At 40.4% G+C, this 16720-nt stretch overlaps 1 protein-coding gene across 1 annotated transcript in view; it reads left to right on the top strand.

Moving 5' to 3' along the window:
• Positions 1–16720, top strand: part of STX16 (syntaxin 16) — a 379775-nt gene that overhangs the window by 72183 nt on the left and 290872 nt on the right. The gene's annotated exons all lie outside the window — the stretch shown is intronic.

The raw sequence follows: 16720 nt of genomic DNA, 5'->3' as shown, positions 1-16720 counted from the left end.
CACCAGTTGCTTCCTATGCTAGGCAAAGATGCCTGGTTGGAAACGCTGGATTTAAAGGAAGCCTACCTGCACATCCCAATCAGGGAATCTTGCAGAAGATACCTATGCTTCAAAGCAGGCTACATGCACTATCAGTTCTCTGCACTGCCCTTTGGTTTATCTGTTGTACCCAGGGTATTCACAAAGTGCCTAGCTCCAGTCATTGCATTTTGCAGGCAAAGAAATATTCAAATATACCCATACCTGGACAATTGTCTAATTCAGGCAGAAAGCCAGGACATACTTTTGACTCATCTGGCATTTGTACAAAAGGTGCTAATTTGTCTGGGGTACACCATAAATGAAAAGAAATCACATCTGGTACCCTGTCAACAAATTATATTCCTGGGAGCAAGCTTGAACACAACTTTCCAGATGGCTTTCCTCACGCCAGAGAAACAAATTCATTTGACAACTTACTTCAAACCTAATGGCCACAAAAAACCTGCTATTTGCAAGGCAAATACTGCAAGCCTTGGGGTTCATGGCCTCCTGCATTCTACTACTTCCATATGCAAGACTGCTTATGAGGAAACTACAATGGCATCTAAAAAGCCTCTGGTGTCAACATTCTCAGGATCTAGAAGCAATGATTCCTATCATACCTTGCCTACAGTTAGAGTTCCTTTGGTGGGCAGAGGCCTGCCACCAAAACACGGGACTATCATTCACTTTACCCCCTGCCACCCAAACCCTAACAGACACATCAGACTATGCATGGGGGGGCTCACCTGGCAGGGAAGTGCATTCAGGTCAAATGGAACCCATGTCAAATGCACCTGCATATCAGTCAGAAAGAAATGTTAGCTGTACAGAATGCTCTAACAGCCTTCAAGGACCACATTCTTCCAGGACAATTAATGGTAAAGACGGACAACACCACTGTTATGTAGTACATAAACAAGCAGGGGAGGTACCCATTCATACCCCTTCTGCAGATTAGCCATGGCTCTGTGGAACAGAGCCTTGAGCTTCCAAGTGCATCTACAGGGTCAATTCCTGCCAGGAAAACTAAATACACTGGCAGACGAACTAAGCAGAAATCTCATGGACCCACACGAGTGGAAACTGGAAACAAAGATTTTCAACATGTTGATAAACAGATGGGGGGAGCCCGGATATAGACCTGTTTGCCTCCCCCCAAAACTACCAATTGGACAAATTCTGCACAAGGACTCCCCACAAACAAGCTTGGAAAGTGGATGCCTTGTCCTTCAGCTGGAAAAAATCAGTTTATGCCTTTCCTCCTCTGCATCTCCTCTCCAAAGTACTACTAAAGATCAAACAGGACAAACCAAGGACGATACTGATTGCACCAGACTGGCCACGCCAACACTGGTACCCCCTCTTGCGCAGTGTGTCACTGCTGGCTCCATGGCACCTGCTTTAGACCCCTACCCTGTTGTCACAGCTGGCTCCATGGCACCTGCTTTAGACCCCTACCCTGTTGTCACAGCAGGAGAACCAGATTCTGCATCCTCAGCTTCAAACCCTGAATTTGGCAGCCTGGTTAATTGCCTAATCTCTCCGTTACCATCCCTCAGTAAACAAGTGTTGGATGTCATTTTGGAGGCAAGGAGGCCTAGTACTAGAAAATCTTATGCTGAAAAATGGAAAAGATTCTGTGCCTGGAACCAAACTCAAGGGATGGGCACAGCAGCGCCCAGTTTACCTCAGATTCTTCAATACTTAACTGAGATGCTTCACAAGGGCCTTTCTTTTTTCTCCATCAAAATTCATGCCTCAGCCATTTCAGCTCATTACAACACAGAACCACCCCTATTCTCTCATCCACTGCTCAAGCTATTCCTCAGAGGGGCCAAAAACTTAAGACCACCCAGGAGAGCCCCAACTCCTGCCTGGGACCTAAACTTTGTATTGGAAAAACTCACTCTACCTCCTTTTGAGCCAGCTGCAAGTGCAGAGTTAAAATTCCTTTCTTGGAAAACAGCCTTCCTTTTAGCAATCACTTCAGCAAGAAGGGTATCTGAATTACAGGGCCTTATGGCAGTGGAGCCTTTCATCATCTTTCATGCGGACAGGGTGCCCCTCAGGACCAATCCCTCCTTCATGCCCAAGTTAGTATCCAGTTTGGCTCTTAATCAGTCCATTCATTTGCCAACCTTCTTTTCTAATCCACAGAACAAAGGGGAATGGATACTGCACTCCTTAGATGTGCACAGACAGCTTAGATTTTACTTGGACAGGACTAAACCTCAAAGGAAATCTGAACTGCTGGTGGCATTTGCTGCAGGGGCAGAGGGAAAGGCCATTTCAAAGCAAACCATTTCTAAATGGATAGGCCATTGCATTAATTTCTGCTATAAGCACCATGGAAAACCTATCCCAAAGTGGATAAGGCCACACTCAACCAGGGCTGCATCTACCTCTACAGCCTTTCTCAGAGGTGTCCCTACCAGGAGTTCTGTACATACTTTCACCAAGCATTACCATTTGCCAATTTTCTCTAAATCCAGAGCTGTCTTTGCCACTGCAGTCTTGCAGGGCCTTATAGCTGGTCCTAATGCTATCTAAATTCCTCCTCCCATCCTTAGCTTTGGGAATCTACCCAAATGTGATGACTGCAACAGTGAAACATGAAGAACATAGTACAGTTGTGTACACTTACCATAAATGTAGATGTTTGAGTTTATTCACTGTTGCAGTCCTGGTTACCCTCACTCCAGCCCCCTGACTTCTTTTGGCTATACCTCTATTCTCCTTTACTATGCTTTAAAAGCTTTTTGGTGTATTTGCTTTTTTGTTGGAGGTATAACCTTGCATATATATATATATTTAATTGCTTCCCATTGGGAGGGGCACCTGACATATGGGGCAAGAAAAACTGATACAATGGCGTCAACTGCATGCTTTATACCCCTGACTACCTGACATCGTGGAAGATGAGACAGCAACCAAAGCAGGACCCAAGACTTTGATAATCGGGCTGACTGAGGGCTACTGCAAGCAGATAACCCAAATGTGATGACTGCAACAGTGAATACACTCGAACATCTACATTTATGGTAAGCGTACACAACTGTACTTTATTTCTTAACTATCTCTCTCTTTCTTCTATTTCCACCCTATTTTTAAATTCCACTTCAATTTTTATCCAACTCCCTAGCTATATTTACAGTAGAAGTTTCTATCTTCTGTAATAGCTCCTAGATAATTTCTGCTATCCGTTTCTTAAATTCCTCTCTTTTCAACAGATAGGTGGGAAAGCGCCAGTGTCTCATTTTTATTTCAAAACCCTGTTTTTTTATTTTAGTTATTATTGGCCCATGATCTGAAATAGTTATTGGGTACGTATCGAGACATTAATTTAAATGCACATGTTCCTGTGAAATTTAAATTTTGCCTAGTCTAGCCCAGTTTTGTATCTTGGGGACTTGGGAATAATATGGAAATTCACTCTGAATTCCTAGTACTGAATTCACATCTTCCATGTCAAATAGTTTCATAAATTTCGTAAAAAAATTACCTTCCTTTGTTATAGTTCCCTTTCTGGACCCCTCAGACACATCTTCACTGTTGCAAATCAAATTCCAGTCCCCACCTATAAGTAATATTCCTTGCAGAAAGCTAATTATTTCTCCCAGAATTTTTTAGCTCTATTATAGTGGTTTTCGGTGGAATATAACTACATACCAGTGTAATCCTCCTCCCTTTCCAGTAGCCCCTTAGTACTTCAAATCTACCGTTATTGTCTTTTTTTTCCCACTTCTGTTGCTATTGGAACTCCTCTTGCAATTAATATAAGTATTCGTCTTTTCCTTTGCCCCAGGTATTCCGCTGAATAACTGTCATGAAAACCTTTCTTTATCAAATTCACATGTTCAGTTCTTTCCCAAGTGTCTCTCCTGTAGCATAGCTATTTGCACTCTACATTTTAATATAGTTCACTACTTTCTTTGTATTTACCTGTGAGACCATTAACATTTAAAGACATTATAGAAAGAATTATAATCTTAAGAAATTATTGTTCTCGCTTTTTATATACAACAGCTTTTTTGTTAAATGTCTAGTTCCAGCTTTTGTGTTACGTGCATGCACTGTTTGGCAGGTTATTCTTTTTTACAATTGTTTCGTGTTATCTCCATTTGAGCCTATGTCACATCTTGCAGAACTTTTTGATTTACTGAAAACCCTCAAATAAAAGTACACACACGCACACACACACATGCACACGCACACACACAATACCCCCTAAAACCTAATAACTTAATAACACACACAACTATGTACATTTTCAGATATTGAAATTTTACCCCCCACACACACCCCAACAGGAACAAAAGTTACAGACTCACAGACACATGCTAAACAGAAAGAAAGATTATCCATGCTAAGATGCATGGTAGAGCCTGTGATTCTATTATGTGCTGTCTGGTTTTGCCATATCTTTATAGCTGTCCCAGCTGAGAAAACACTTGGAAATATTTTCTCCAAGCCATTTCTCTTTATCATATTGTCTGCTAGTGATATGAGAAACTGATACATGACTGTTTACTAGAAAAAAGCCTTATAATCAATATTCTTTTTCATTTACTTGCTTTCTGTTAAAACATGTTACTGTATAATGCAAATAGCCCTAATCCAGTCATTCCCCTATGCAAGGATGAGAAAAAGCACACTAATTTTTCTTTTGCCATGCTCTTTTAACAAGATCCTTTTTACATTACCGTGCCTACATTTCTTAAAAAACTGAACAAGGAGAAAGAAACAAAAGGAATAAACAGAAGCACCTATTTACATTAGTATCCCCATTACCCTTGCAAATAACTGAAAAAACTTTATAACATGCAGAGAAAATCATGCCGCACTTAAGTAATAACTGTTAAGGAAAAATGTTGTTTTACTTGCAGTTAACTGTCCCTCCTCCTCTTCTCTCCCAAGTATTTTTCTGAACATTAATGACATATGCCTTAGAGTACCCTACAGGTTAGTCCAAGTAAAGTCCAATATTTTCAGATGTTCTTCTTCTATTCCTGTTCATCTCCATCTCCCAAACCCAGTCTCTGCTTCATCTCCAGTGCACTCCCGATTCTTCTAGACAACTTGTGTGCTTTTTTCCCTTTTTCAAGCATTTTCCATTGAAGCACTGGGAAAGGTTTCACTGGCACAGTCTTTCTGTAGTGTTTATTACCAAAAGAACAAGAAGCAGAATCTCCTCCTGTTTCATAGCTCACTTGTTGTTGGACAAACTTTTGTATTTCTTCCTTAGCATGTACTTCATTGAAAAATTTTGTTCCTCCAAGGAAAAATTATTTTGAAGCTAGCTGGTACAGCAGTTTGAATCTCATGCCTGCTTCTCAACATTCCCTATATAATGGAATAAATGTATTCCTCTTCTCCCTGGTATACAATGAGTAGTCATTCTCCACAAACACTCTGCTGTCTCCCACTTTGTCAGAGTCAACTCCTTCTGCTGTTAAGATTGCATTTTTTTACTGTTAAAGGTCTAGATTGTTTTCTTATAGCCTGGTTTGGAGCATTCACATGATGTGCCCTTTCAATTAACAATTCCTGTTTTGGAATACCAGTCCAGTTGCTTCGTTGTGCTTTCATGAAATTAATACACTTTGTTCCTTCCCGCTTCTTAGGTACATGTGCTCTGTCCTCTTAATTCTATTACTTTTTGAAACTTCTCTTCTTATGCAGTCTCATATTTGGCCAGCCTTTTCTTCATTTTGACCTCTGAGTTTTGCAGTATTATCATCTCAACTGATTATCTGTTTAAAGCTTCTTGCATTTTTTCCTGCCTTTTATTGTTTGAGTTGATATACTCCATCAGCGTTTCATTTATTTTAGTCCGGTCTATATGCAGTTGCTTTATACTTTCCTCTAGGTTACTGGAAGTCATGTCTGTAGCTCGCATTTCTTTTTGCTGAACAGCTACAGTACTTTTCCCAGTTATTGTTTTTTCATCATCTTTTGGAGCTGATTTTCCTTCAGGTCCTCTGTATTTCTTTTTTCCTAGCATCCATGCAGTGCATTTACTAGTTAGTTACTGAAATTTACTCAGAAATCCAGGTTCACTGGCTTTCTCTACTAAGTTTCTGTTTTCACTCTGGGAGAGCCAGAATTAAGCTGTTACTCTATGTGCAGCCATCTCTGTATTCTTAATATCATTAATGCTTTTATGCCAGAAGGAGTTAAAATGCTGTAAACTTTTAGCAAGTGGTAGTTCAGGTTCAGAGTATCTGTAGTTGGTGCTTTTCCAAGTGCTTTCTGTGTATTAGTTTTTATTTATTGGGTCTTACAAAGTACATTGCTTAATTTCATTTGTTTTAAGTAAAGAATTTCATCATTCAGTTTTGGATATGATTCAGTATTTTTGAAGCTTGTTTTGAATGTGTCAACAATGTGTTATTAAAGAAATATTAAAATGGTCTGTGGCATGGTACACAAGTGCAGAGCAAGAAAAGTGCTTTGTATTTTGATGTGAAATGTTACTTAAATTACAGGTGGATGCAAGCCATGCAAGTGGTATAGTGATTCTATAAGAAGATAAACTGGCGACGTATATGCCCAGAACCTTTACAGAAACTCAGGAAAGGAAATGTTCTGTTAGAAAAGGACTGCTAGCTGTTATATATTGCTGTGAAATGGTATAATGTGAGGAAACTTTCTATTGAAAGGTGAACATTTTAAAATATTTTGACATGCATAAGTACTGACATTAGAGGTTGGATGCAAGCTGTGTACGTGGTGAAGTGATTGTTAGAAAATAAACCTGTTATATATTAGTCCAGAACATTTTATTGATGCTGAAGAAAAAAATGATGTATTAGAAAAGGACTTTTGGCCACTATATATTAATATTAAATGTTTTATTGATACAACGTGGTTGAAAATTCCCAATGAAAGGTGAACATAAGGTATCGTAGGGTTTGTTTATGAAGTTGTGCTAGCAACCACGAAGGCTGCAAAGAATGTTATGTTTACTGAAGTTTGAATTGGTTGTGAAGTATAAATTAGTGAAAAAGATACATCGTGCCTAATGCAGAGTTGATTTATTTGCCAGAACAGCAAAGTGATTTGCTTTGAATGAATTGAAAGTTAATTAATTCCACAGAAGCCTTTGTAAAGAAGCGTAAGAGTTTTAGTAATATACTGGAAGTTATTCTCCTGACTTACAAATGTTTTGAGATGTGTCATGAGAGGTTGGGCAGAGCAGTTAACTATTGTGAGGAATGAAATATAGCAGCGACACATTTCATTTGAAGAAGATGCAAGTCACACGTGTGTCTGTGTGTCTGTCTGTGTATTTACATATATGGGTTGATGTTGAAGGCTAATAAACCTGTGGCACGAGATCAGTTAAAGCAGAAAACATTGGTAGAATATCTGTATTGTTTGGAATAGTGTTTTGTTAGGTATTATGTAAATGTTTATTTTCTATCTCTTGTGGGATACTGACGTGAAGAACATCTTGTGATATCTTTTATAGATGTACGTGGCCAAGAGATTCAGAACTGTGTTGTGTAATACTTCTCATATCAACAATTCAAGATAAGAAATGATTGTTATATTCAGCTCTAGAAAGACCATGCAGAAAAGCTGCAACAGACTTATTTGATTTCTATGACTGTGAACATCTTATTGTTTGTTGACTGTGTGATGTTTAAAGTTGTAAAATTAATGGGTGGTACTAGTAGATGTAAGTGCACTGAGGCCAGTATTGTCATGAAATTCCAGACTTGGTGATATCTGACAATAATCCACAATATATAGGTATGGAGTTCAAGATTATGGAAATATTGGAAGTTTCAGCTTATTACCTGCAATCTAACTGCATGGTATAGTGGGCAATTCAAGAGGGCAGTACCTGATGTCAGTGTCTTGAAGAACTCTTGTATAGGGATAAAACCTTGATTTTTGGCCCAGGTGATCAAAGTATGATTAGCGATTCCGGTGCCTGAGAGAACTTGCTGGGGCAGATGGGAGTGACAAGTTTTTACTGACTCACCCATCCTATGGAGAGGGAGGTTGCTCACGCTTGCCATTTGGGTGACAACTAGCAGGAGCACTACATGTTGTACAAATGGAGCTTAAGCCTATGAGTAAATGCTGCCCATGTACTTCAGCACAAAGGTGTGTGTGTGTGTGTGTGTGAGTGTGGTCGTGCTTCATGTAACCGTAGTAAGAGTTCTGAGAGCTGCTGCTACAAGGGAGAGATTGCTCCACCAGGTGAAGTATAGGCCACCTCACTGGACCTGGAAGCTGGCCTTGTGCCTGCCTCCTGACTCTCACTATAAGAGGAATGAATAGGCTGATGAGGTACCCAGAGCAGGAATGAAAGGTTGTAGGATTCTTTCTTGACTGGGGATGCCTGTCTCTCTCTCCAGTGGAATGAATTGTCTAGCTGTTTAAAAGTAGTGGCGCCATTGGGCAGGTTCACTGCAATAAGTTAGTCTGTCTTCTCTGTTAATGATGGATCGTAGGCTAAAGAGTAGAATTCCTTTACCAGTATCTTTACTGACTGTCTGTCTTACACTTGGACTTTACAAACAAAAAAGGAAAGACAAATGTATTGTGGTCAACATACAAAGCATTTGTTGAGTTCCAGTAATGATAGAAAAAGGAAGAAAATAATGGTAGATCTGTAGTAGCAAGTGGCTAGTGGCAAGGGAGGAAGATTATAATGCATGTTATTTATATTCTACCTAAAACTGCTATAATGGAGTTTAAGAAAATTATGTGAGAAATAATCAGCTTTCAGCAGGGAGTATTACTTGCAGGTGGAGTTTTGCAACAGTGAGGATGTATCTGGGGAAGGGAAAAATGTAACAAAATAGGTTAGATTTTTGGAAGACATTTTATGAAAATATTTGATATGGAAGATGTGAATTCAGTAAAAGGAGCTCAGAGAAAATTTACTTCTTGCCTAAGATACAAAAACTGACCTAGGCTGGACAGAAATTATACCTCTCAGTAACATGTGCATTTAATTGAAAGTTTTGATATGCATCCAATAACTATTGCATGTCATGCACCAGTAATAATTAAAGTAAAAATGCAGGATAATGAAATAAAAATGAGACACTTGCACTTCCCCCACCTATCAGTTAAACAGAGAGGAATTTAAGGAATGGGTAGTGGAAAATATTCTGGAGTTATTGGGTAAAATTTCTTCAGAAAATATAGCTAGAGAGTGGGATAAAATGAAGGTGGAGTTTGAAAATAGGGTAGAAATAAAAGAAGAGAGGTGGTTAAGAAGTAACAAGAATTATTTAAAGGGACTGACAAGGTTAACGTATTGCAGAATTGGAGAAATTTCCTAGAAAAAGAAGAGGTGTACTGCAGAGTGCTAAAGACAAAATAAGGGACTAACTACCTCAATTAATATGCATGAATTTAGAAAGATTGATGTAATTGTTTCTGGTAATAATTCCAGAGCACAAAAGCTTATAGCACAATAGATATCCTTACATTCACTGCTACAGTATTCTTAATTATATGGGATTCCCTGCCATAGAAGCCTGACAGTCTTCCAAAGACTTCTGAATTTAAAAGGTATGCTGAAAGTCACTATATGCCCTACATTACGCAGGGAGTATAAAGGTGATGTTTAGGCCTACCAAAACCAGAACTTCTTTGCCGCCAGTCTGAACGTATCTTTTACATCATTGATTGGTTTACCTGCGTCCATTTTCTGCCAGTTTGAACGCATTTACATTTTCCATTAACTTCCTATGCCTGTTTGCTGTTCGCAACTTAAGTTTCTCATTGGGGATTTTTTTTTTGTATTCCTTTGGGTTAATTTCAAACAGGGAGGGTAAATGCCAGTGTGGGGGACAGAGTCCCCTTAGTGACCGAAACAGTGTCTTCTTTTTGCTTAGGTGCTTCTATTTGTCTGGTGCTTGTTCCAAAAATCCTTTGTAATAGACTTTCTTCCCTTTCCTTGTATCTTGAGATTCAGTGTTTAAGCTACTTGCAAAAGATACTATGGAAGGAATCTCCCACTCCAAGCATCAGGCCTTAGGGAAGAAGAAGGTGAAAAAAAGTATGACTGGAATCTTCCCCTGTTCAACCTCTTCCCAGTGATTCTCCCGAGGTCATTGCAAACCCGGAGGCTCAGCAGGCTGTGTTGTCGAATTTCTCTGCTGCGTTCATGTTGGAGGCCGATGAGTATCCAGCTGGCAGCATGTCCGAAGAGACTTTGCAGGCATCCAACTTGGATGTTCAGAGGGAACCACGGTTGATTTTTTTTCCTTGAGGAGTCTAGGGGCGTAAGAAGTTCATGCTATGGTTCTTGACTGTCATCCTGGATCTGAGTCTTCTCAGAACGTTCCCTTAAAAAAGAAACATCTTTCTTCAGTACCTAGGGATCTACGAAGTGAATGGCAGATCTTTAATCGGGGTTTATTTTCTGCCTTAATGTTCTTTAAAGTCTCCTCGTGGGGGTTCAGTTCCTGCTCCTCCTTGGTCCTCCACTCCTCTTAAAAGGCCTAGAGACCAGGATTTTTCTGAGGATGAGTCTGATTCTGCTGATGAATCCCTTACTTATTTTACTTAAATTCCTTCTCCTTCTGACTATGGGTCAGAAGAGGAGGAATCTATTGATCCTGATGTTCCTTTGGAGGGAATTTCCTTTGGAGACACTGTCTAGAATGATGGATATGTTTTCAATGGGATTGTACTCTGGTCTCTATCAATATGAGTTGTTGCAGTTGGAGTCTCCTAAACCTGCGGCTGTTCCTCTTGTCTTGGCTGCTTTACTGGATGCTTTCTCCAATGCCTCTCAGGCACCTGATCACCCCCCCCCCCCACTCCCAAGAAGCTTGATAGGTTTTATAGTTCCCGAGGATTGTTCTGTTGTATATACATGTCCTGCTGCTGACCCCTCAGTAGTGTCCATAGCCTCTGATAAGCCATCTCAATTTCTTCCTTCACCCAAGTTATTGCCTTCTAACAAGGACAGCAGAACTATGGACAGGCTGAGCAAAAAGATTTACACTTCTGCTATCCTAGCTTTTAGGGCTATTAATTATTAGACCCATATGTCTAGGCGTGTGTTGGCTCTTCTTTCTCAGGTCTGTCAACTTATTTCTGATTTTCCAGACTTGTGAGAGTAAAACTTCTGTTTCCTTAATAGGGACTTGCTCTCAAGTTGTTCATCATTCTGTTAAATGTAGTTATGATTTGCCGGTTGCCTCTTCTAAGGCTGCTGTTTTTGACTCTGTTATGAGGAGGTATTCTTGGCTTAGGCTTCAACCTCAACTTGATGATATTAAAGCTTAGTTGATGGATGTTCCTCTGAATTATAAACTTTTGTTTGGGGATGCTGCTAGTGGTTTAAGTCTCTGTAGGATAAGGGTAAGGCTTTATGAGAGCTTACACATCTGTTTCTCCTGTGCCTAAATTTCAGAGAAACTACCCCACTAAGCCTGCCTGCCTTTGTAAGGGAATCCCATGCTTCTACTAAAGGTAAGAGTGGCAAATGGGCTGCTCCTGCTAAGGCTACTCAATTTTCAGGGACTCCGTAGCCTTCCTTTCTGGACAAACCAGGCGCTGTGTGACTATCTGTCCCTTCTTAGCCTCATTCCTCTTTGTCTTCACCTTTCTCTTCTGGGTTGGCTTCAAATCTGTCAGGGTTCTGTCGATAATTCGTCTAGGGTACTACTTGGTGTGGAGATCCCGCCTCCCTTTTATGGGCATTAGTCAGTCTTCTCAGGAACATCTTCCCTTTTTACCAGAGGTTTTTTAATTTCTTGTCTCTGGGTACTGTTCAGAGGTGCCTGTGTCCCAAAGGGGGAAAGGGTTCTACTCTCAACTGTTTCTAATGCCCAGAAAAGAGGGCACTTAGAGACCTATTCTAGACCTCTCTTATCTAAACACTTTTGACTTCCTTTCAGATGTTGTCCCTTCAGATTCGGTTTCCTCAGTCTTATATGGTGTCGCTAGATCTCAGGGATGCTTATCTCCATATTCCAATCCATCTTCTTTTCAGGAAGTTTTTGCATTTCTCTCTTGCTTCCTGGCATTTTTTAATTCTCTGCTTTGCACTTTGCCCTTTCTATTGCCCCAAGGGTGTTCACCAAATGTCTTGCTGCTGTGATTGCCTTTTGCAAACTTCAAGGGATCCAAATATGTCCTTACTTGAATGACCTGTTGATTCGGGCATCCTCTCCAGAGACCCTCCTTTTGCCAGATTTTCATTTTGCCATATCCCTTCTTCAGAACCCTGGGGTTCACTATAAATTTGAAAGTCTTCTCTGACTCCTCCTCATGATCATGTTTTTCTGGGTTGCAGGATTCAGACGGTACCAGGGCATGCATCCCTGCCCCCCTCTAAAGGCCTTAGCTCTCATTTCTTTCTTCCTCACTCTTCTTCTTCTGGCTTTCATTATTGCCAGGGAGTTTCTGAGAGTTCTGGGTTTCATGGCATCCACCATTCTGATGCATCCTCTTGCCAAACTTCATATGAGGAAGTTTCAGTGGTTTCTGAAGTCAGTGTGGCTTCAACATGCTCATCCTCTAGAATTTGTAGATCCTCTTCTTCCTTGACTCAGACAGGAATTTCTCTGTTAGATTCAGCAGTTGTCTCTGAATGCAGGGATCCCTTTTCATCCCCTTCTTCCCTCTCTGGAATTGTTTACAGATGCCTCCGACATGGGATGGGGTGTGACGTTTGGCTCCATAAAGGTACAGGGGGTGTGGCCCCTTCATAAGCAGAAGGAACACATCAGTGTCAGAGATAAGAGACCTTCTACTGGCTCTTCAGATCTTTTAGTCTTTCTTTTTTTTCCTCCAGGGCCTCTCGAGGTATTCAGACAGTACCACAGTGTTGTGGTATATCAACAGGTAGGGAGGAACAAGATCTTATCTTCTTTGCTGGTATGGGATCTTGCTGTCAAGTGACTCTTCAGGTAGATTATATTTCTTCCAGTCAGAACATTGTGGCAGACACTCTGAGCAGGTCCTTAACTCAGTCCCATGAATGGATGCTTCACAGGGATGTGTTTCTGGACATTATCCACCAGTGGGGTTCTCCTTAAGTGGATCTTTTTGCCTCCACTCTGAACAGACAACTTCTTGGGTTTTGTGCCAGAATCCCAGGTCCTCTATTATGGAAGGTGAATGTCCTCTCATTTCTTGGAAGAGGGTCTCTCTTTATGCATTGCCTCCCCTTCCTCTCATTCTGAAAGTTCTGTTCAGAATTCAACCCTATGCTCCCAAAATATTGTTGATGACTCCCTTTTGGCCACCACAGCACTGGTTCCCTCTTCTGCATCTAGCCAGGGGCAGTCATCAAATGTTACCTCACAGGGTGGATCTAATCACACAAGCCAAGGGATCTCTTATCCAATCCCGCCTGCCATGTTTCGACTGACACTGTGGGCGATAGGATTTTGATTGCTCATAGACACTTTTTTTTGCTGAGAATGTTCTGCAAGTCCTGCGGAAGGCCAGGAAACATATGACTAGGAAAGCCTACTTATCCAGATGGAAGAGGTTTTCTTTTTGGTGTCTTCCTTGCAACCTGGACCCACTTACTGTGGATGCTCCTTTGGTTCTATCCTATTTGTATGAGTTGCTCAATGCTGGTTTGGTCTATTCTTCTATTAAGGCTCGCCTGTCAGCTATCTCCGCTTGTCTGCCTTTTTCTCTTCCTTGAGCTGCTCTATTTGGAGTGAAACAATTTCTTAAAGGCATCCTTAATATTAGACCTCCCAGGAAGCCTGTTCCTCCTTCCTGGGATCTTAATTTTGTTTTGGAGAAGTTGACTCAGGCTCCTTTTTTTTTAGCCTGCTGCTTCAGCTTCCTTGCAACGTTGTTCCGGGAGGACTGTTCTTTTGTTAACACTTCTTCCAGACAGGTGTCTGATTTGCAGGCCCTTATGGCTCGTCCTCCTTTGTTTGATTTTTCATGAGGACAGAGTGTCCTTGTGCACTAACCCTTCTTATATGCCAAAGGTGATTTAATGAGCTATCACTTAGTCTATTAATCTGCCTACTTTTTCCCTTCTCCACAAACGGACAGTGAGACTGTGCTGCATACTTTGGATATGCATAGCCAACTGAGAGTTTATTTGGATATGAGCAAGGCTATCAGAAAATCTCTAGAGCTAGGGCTGGTTTTGCTAGTTCAGTTCATGTTTTTTTAGGGGACTCTTCTGTCTCTTACACCTCCCAAGTTTCCTCTTGAGCTTTGGCACTCTGCCATATAGTTAAGAATACTGCAGCAGTAAATGTAAGGACATAGTACAGTTGTGTAAAATCTTACTATAATGGTAGATGTCCTTGCTTTCATTGCTGCAGTATTTGCTCCCTCCCTCCATGCCTCTAGTTTTTTGCCTTCCTGGATGTGCACGTTACCTCTTGGGCTGGTGTTCCACCTGGGGCAATCAGTTCTGTTTTTGGTAGGCCTGAACTTCACTTTTATGGGGTCTATATTAGAAGATCAAAGGTTAAAATCATGAACGCTCTAGAGAGTGAAAATGGCGGACCTCAAAATCATTATTTTGGGGGGCTATGCCCCCCACACACCCCCATTAAATATATATTCCAACTCTGAGATCACACTACATTGAGGAAAGGACAAATATTCTGATCTTCACTGTACTGCAATCTCAAAAAAAGCACTTTGAGGTCCAGCATTTTCACTCTTTAGAGCGTTCACGATTTTTAACTTGTGGTCTTCTAATATAGACACACACTTTTATGCCCTATGTTACGCAAGGTGCGTATGGTGACATTCTGCATACCTTTTAAATTCAGAAGTCTTTAGAAGACTGGTCAGATGTTGGGCGTCTGCAGCAGGGAATCCCATATAGTTAAGAATACTGCAGCAGTGAAGGCAAGGACATCTACCATTATGGTAAGATTTTACACAACTGTACTTTAAGGCAATAGAGACTAGAACAAGCTTAGGGAGCATGTGACAAAGAAACTAACCAGAGATCCTGTAGAGATATTAGAAATATTTAGAAATTGTATGAAAATCTGTATAAATCAAAGAATTGTGGAAATCGAGAAAAAGTACAAATGGAAATGTGTATGGAAGTATCAAATATGCCAAGGTTAGTGGTACATGAGGCTCAGTTACTAACAGGATAAGAGAAGATGAGATAAAAATGGTGGTGTATAACCAGTCTAGTAGAAAGTCTCCAGGGATGGATGGTATACCTGTAGAAGTTTGGAAACTAGGAGGGAAGAAAGTGATAAAGATCTGGAAGGTTTTGCTTAACATTATTTTAAAGGGAGGAAAAGCACCAACATCCTAGAAAACATGTATTGTGGCTGTAATACCTAAAGATGGTAAAGACCCATCAGCTCCAGCTTCATACACATACATACCTAATGCCCTTCTAGTCTGTGAATATACCAAAACAGTTGTTCCCATAATAAGTATTCTTAAAAATATCTAAACTAGTACTTGCTTTAATGTAATTTGGCAGTCTGCTCCATGCATCAGATGCTGTGTCAGAGAACCAGTTAGTACACTTATCATTCCTATAGAGTCTTTTTTAACTTCTCCAAGTCTTTTGGGTCTAATACTGTGACAGGAATGGACCCCATTCTCAAGTCAAATTATGATTTAAGTTAATGAAACCAGTATTGTTTCAATCTTTGATATCGGCTAGAAGTGCTCTTCGCAGCACCCATAATGTGCCCAGTAATGATGACTCCTGCAATTTGTATGGAGTTACATGTATTGGTAACGTATCTAAATACGATTGTAGATCCTAAAACCCATTGCTCCTACTACTATTGGAACTGTCTGGGTATCTTTCTTCCACATTGCTTTCGTTTCTGCCTGCATATCCTGATATTTTATGAACTTGTCTCTTTGTACACAAGACACTGTAGGCACTGGGTGTAACGATTTCAATGATCAATGCTACTTTTGTCTTCTTTTCATGGACCAGTATATCTGGTTTCCTCACATCTATCGTTTGAATTGTTGGTAATGGGTGAGCCCATGTGATGTAGACTTCATTTTCTGTGATGCTTTGTGGCTCATGTTTCCAGTGTTTCAGCCACTTCAATACCTTACAGTGCTTCTGCCATTAGTATGTCACAGCCACCAACAAGGTGTGCGACTGTTTCAATTCTGTTTTACATAACCTAAATTTGTCTGTTTCTCCCACATGTTCAATGGACTTTGTAAACCAGTGTGTACATAGCCCACTGTCTTGGGCCACCAGTATTAACCTTTCAGCTTTTGGTTAGAATTTGCTTCTCCTTAACCATTCCTGCATTGTCCTTATCAACATGAGGTTCTTCCAGAATTTTTCTATACTTGCATATATATTTATGCATTTTCCACATTTCTTGCCTTCTCATCTGATCCTTCACTTTATAGTCTTTCTTTTGTTTTTTTTTGTCCCATTCAATTGCTGCCTCATTTTTATATATTGCTGGTTTGATCTCCATTCCTGCTTGACACCGATATGCTTCTGCTAGACTAAGCAGGGGAAGGCATCTTAGATTTATTCTCGTCATGTTTCAAAACTTTCACTACATTTGGATGTGAGGTCAGCAGATATGTGTGCAATCTCATGACTGCAGATCTATACATGTAATCAATTGCAAGGAGTCCCACACCTCCTTCAGTACGGGGAACATATAATCTTGGTATGCACTGATTTATATTATTTGATGAGCATGAAGCATCCTTCTTGTTTTCCTGTCTAATCTGCCCAACATCTTTTGAGGCCAGTCAG

Source organism: Protopterus annectens, chromosome 12.part0 (assembly GCF_019279795.1).
Source record: "Protopterus annectens isolate FY-2018-M chromosome 12.part0, PAN1.0, whole genome shotgun sequence".
Taxonomy (NCBI): domain Eukaryota; kingdom Metazoa; phylum Chordata; order Ceratodontiformes; family Protopteridae; genus Protopterus; species Protopterus annectens.
This window is presented reverse-complemented; position numbering and strand designations above follow the sequence as displayed.